The sequence below is a fragment of the Macaca mulatta genome, chromosome 7 (genome assembly GCF_049350105.2).
Source record: "Macaca mulatta isolate MMU2019108-1 chromosome 7, T2T-MMU8v2.0, whole genome shotgun sequence".
Lineage (NCBI taxonomy): Eukaryota > Metazoa > Chordata > Mammalia > Primates > Cercopithecidae > Macaca > Macaca mulatta.
In genome coordinates, this window is record NC_133412.1 from 79777943 (window position 1) to 79782716 (window position 4774).

General features: G+C 46.0%; 1 pseudogene; it reads left to right on the forward strand.

The window, feature by feature from the left end:
• The first annotated feature begins 1317 nt into the window (after positions 1-1317).
• On the forward strand, positions 1318-4234 carry LOC144329779 (protein ILRUN pseudogene; annotated as a pseudogene).
• The last annotated feature ends 540 nt before the right edge of the window (positions 4235-4774 follow it).

Below are 4774 nucleotides of genomic sequence, written 5' to 3' on the forward strand. Positions count from 1 at the left end.
TTTTCCTAATTGACCTCAAGGTACTGTAGAGTGCAGTCAGTAGCCCTGGGTTCAAGGGCATGACAGAAAAGGCCGCAGCCATTTGAGAGGACTGCCACAGGAGTCGCACCCACAGGGAGACTTGGGGTTCTTTTAGAGCAAGAAGTTGAAGGTGAAGGGAGTATCCAAAGCAAGGGCTGGAGATGCAGGGGAGTTTGCTAATGACAGACCCTGGGATCCAGAGAATATGAAGAAAGGTTCTGGGGTCAAAATTACTAGGAGAAAACGTAGTTGCTCACTATTACAACCTTGGGGGTAGGGAGGATCTCTTTTTTTTTTTTTTTTTTTGAGACGGAGTCTTGCTATGTCGCCCAGGCTGGAGTGCAGTGGCCGGATCTCAGCTCACTGCAAGCTCTGCCTCCCGGGTTCATGCCATTCTCCTGCCTCAGCCTCCCGAGTAGCTGGGATTACAGGCGTCCGCCACATCGCCCGGCTAGTTTTTTGTATTTTTTAGTAGAGACGGGGTTTCACCGTGTTAGCCAGGATGGTCTCGATCTCCTGACCTCGTGATCCACCCGTCTCGGCCTCCCAAAGTGCTGGGATTACAGGCTTGAGCCACCGCGCCCGGCCGGGAGGATCTGTTAAACAAGATTTTTTTAAAATGCAGAAGGGCATTTTTAAAAAAATCAATAGATTTAAGCATTGAAAACACTCTAGTTCAATAGAGTGCCCCATAGACAGGGCAAGCAGACTAGTGACAGCCTGGGAGAAACTTGTGCAAAGCCAAGAAGAGAGTCATAGCTGGAACATTCAAGAACTCCTGCAAATCAGCAAGAGAAGAAAAGGAAACCCAATTTTTTTTTTTTTTTTTTGAGACAGAGTCTCACTCTGTTGCCCAGGCTAAAGTACAGTGGTGCAGTCTCAGCTCACTGCAACGTCTGCCTCCTGGATTTAGCAATTCTCCTGCCTCAACCTCCCTAGTAGCTGGGATTACAAGTGCCCGCCACCACGCCCGGCTAATTTTTTGTATTTTTAGTTGAGACAGGGTTTCATCATGTTGGCCAGGCTGGTTTCGAACTCCTGACTTCAGATGATCCACCTGTCTCAGCCTCCCAAAGTGCGAGGATTACAAGGTGTGAGCCACTGCTCCTGGCCAGAAAACCCAATTTTTAAATGGGCAAAGGATTTCATAGACAACTCACTGAAGGGGAAACATATCTGGCTAGTGAGGATTTGAAGGGAGGTTTCATCTCACCAGTAATGAGAACAATGCAAATCAAAACAACAGATACCACTTCACTAAAATCAGAAGTCATATGCTATCAAGTTCTGGCAAATATGGTGGAGAGCCTCAGGTCCTGCTGGTGTAAGTGCAAAGTGGTGCAGCCGTCTGGAGAGAAGGCTGATAGTACTTAGTGAAATGAAGAGCACATACTCCCCATGACATAACAATCCCCATGATTGCTATGGATACACCTTCCCTCCCCACTTCCCAAAAAAACTGTCTTTCCAAGGCTCATAAGGTTTACAGTAATAGTGTGTGTCCTAATGAGGAGCTGGAAAGAGGCTGGAGCCGTGGCTCATGCTTATAATCCTAGCACTTTGGGATGCCAAGGCAGGAGGACCACTTGAGGCCAGGAGTTTGAGGCCAGCCTGAGCAACATTGAGAGACCCCACCTCTGTAAAAATTTAAAAAAAAAAAATTAACTGAGTATGGTGGTGCACACCTGTAGTCCCAGCTTCTTGGGAGGCTGGGGTGAGAGGATCACTTGAGCCCAGGAGACTGCCGTGAGCCATGATCATGCCACTGCACTCCAGTCTGGTGACAGAGGGAGACCTTGTCTATGAAATAAAATAAAATGAAATAAAATAGGCAAATCTATAGAGCCAGAAAGTAGACTCGTGTTTGCCTAGGCCTGGAAGTAATGGGTGGATCGGGGGTGGGTGATGATTAAGGAGTGTGGGGTTTGTTTTGGAGGTGATGAAAACATTCTAAAATTGATCATGGTAATGGTTACATAACAGTGAATATACTGAAAGCCACTGAGTTGTATACTTACATGAGTGAATTGCATGGCATGTGAATGATATCTTAATAAGGCTGTTTTAAAATGAGTACGAAAGCAAACCACAGAATAGGAGAAGATATTTGCAACACCTATAATCAAAACAGAACGCATATTCAGAAAACATAAAGAACTTCAAGCCTAGGCCACATGGCAAGACCCCGTCTTTACAAAAAATACAAAAATTAGCCAGGTGTAGTGGTGTACATGTAGTACTTGGGAGGCTGAGGTGGGAGGATTGCTTGAACCCAAGAGGTCAAGGCTGCTGTGAGCCATGATTGCACCACCGCACTCCAGACTGGCTGGCAGAGTGAGACCCTATCTCAAAAAACAATAATAAAAAATAAAAATAAAGAACTTTATTTATTTATTTATTTATTTGAGATGGAGTCTCACTCTGTCACCCAGGCTGGAGTGCAGTGGTGGAGTCTTGGCTCACTGCAACCTCTGCCTCCCAGGTTCAAGCAATCCTCCTGCCTCAGCCTCCAGAGTAGCTGGGATTACAGGCGACTGCCACCATGCCTGGCTAATTTTCATATTTTTAGTAGAGACAGGGTTTCACCATATTGGTCAGGCTGATCTCGAACTCCTGACCTCAGATGATCCACCCGCCTCGGCCTCCCAAAATGCTGGGATTACAGGTGTGAGCCACTGTGCCCAGCCAAAAAATAAAGAAATTTAAATGTTAATAAGAAAACATAAAGACAACCTCATATCAAAAGAAAAAAAAAAGACTTGAATAAGTACAATCATTCCTTGATATCTGCCAGGGGTTGGTTCCAGGACCCGTTGGGTATCAAAATCCACAGACGCTCAAGTCCCTTATATAAAATGATGTAGTATTTGCATATAACCTACACACATCCTCCCACATACATGAAATTATCTCTAGATTACTTATAAAACCTAGTACAATGTAAATGCTATGTAAATAGTTGTTATACTGTATTGTTTTTATTTGTATTATTTTTTATTGTTGTATTGTCATTTTTATTTTTATTTTTTATTTTTTCTGAATATTTCCAATCTGCAGTTGGTTGGATCTGTGGGTTCAGAGCATCAACTGTATTGCAAAATGAGAATCTCTAAATGGTCAATAAGCAAGTGAAAAGTACTCAATATTGACAGTGGTGATGGAAATGTGTACTAAGCCACATATGTACTAAAAGCCACAATAAGAAGCCAGAGGCTGCGTGGTGGTGCTGGGGAAGCAGAGAATACGAGCGCGAGTGAGCGGCTGAGTGGGCCTGGACCCAGGGCTGGTGCAGAAGTTTGGCTGCTTGGGCACCACCAACAAGGACGTGCTCATCTCTGAGTTCCAGAGGCTGCTTGGCTTCCAGCTCAACTCTGCTGAGGGCACCTTCTTCCTGGACACGACCAGCTGGAACCTACAAGTAGCAATTGGTGCCTATTGTGACTCTGATAGCCCAAACATCAGTGTGCCCTCTATGTCCTTTGTTGAAGATGTCACCAAAGGAGAAGCAGAGTCAATACCTCCTGATACTTAGTTTGTAAAATCATGGTAGATCCAGAATTCTGGGACAGAGGCCTGGCTTCCAGGGGTTTGTCTTAAGTATGTCGGGGGAGACCAATTTGGACTTGTGAATGTGGTGATAGTGAGAGCACTAGAAGCCCCTCAAAATTGCAGATGTCAGCGTCCAGATGTGCAGCTCCAGCAGAGCAGGAATGTATCAGGGACAGTGGTGGATGTGCACTGCTACAGGACTCTGCTATGGAGCTGTTACCAGGAAGATTCTCCATGTAAAGGTGGGTGGACTTTTAGGAGTAATGCAGCCGCCGTCATCTTTTGAAACTCAGCTCGATGCACCGCTGCATCCCAAGGTAGAAGGAAACTTCAATCAGCTTGCCTCTTCCCAAAAGAACCAAGAATCAGATGAAAACAACTTAAAAGACCCTGGGGGTTCCGGGTTCCACCCAATCAGTGAAAACACACTGGCTCCTGCTCCTGACCAAACAGAACAAGACCAGAATAGACTCACAGATCTCTGTAAATCTGTCCCCCAGCAGTGACGCAACAAGGCTCCACAGGCCTTAGCCCTTCAGGCAGCCTTAAACAGGGGCCAAGCCAGGCGAGGTGGTTCATGTTTCTAATCCCAGCAGTTTAAGAGGCCAAGGCGGGAGGATCTCTTGAGTCCAGGAGTTCGAAACCAGCCTGGGCAACATCAGGAGACCCCATCTGTACAAAAACAAAATTAAACAAGTGTCAGCAACAAGAAAAATTAACGAAAGACAGAAGACCTAGCTCTGGGGTGGGAGGGTAGGAAAGGGGTTCCTCTGGATTGCAGACCACATGGCCCGGACCCCTAGTTCTGAGCCCCCATCACAAAAGAGGAAGAAACAGAACAGACTTTTTTATTTTTTAGACAGATTCTTAGTCCGTGGCCAGGCTGGAGTGTAGTGACGCGATCTTAGCTTCCTGCAACCTCTGCCTCCCAGGTTCAAGCAATTCTCCTGCCTCAGCCTCCCAAGTAGCTGGGACTACAGGCACATGCCACCATGTTCGGTTAATTTTATTATTTTTAGTAGAGACAGGGTTTCACCATGTTGGCCAGGATGGTCTCGATCTCTTGACCTTGTAATCCACCTGCCTCAGCCTCCCAAAGTGCTGGGATTACAGGTGTGAGCTACATGCCCAGGCCAGAACAGACTACTTTTGAATAAACTCATTACACATGTGTGAATGCTGGGTTGCAAGAACGGTATTGAGG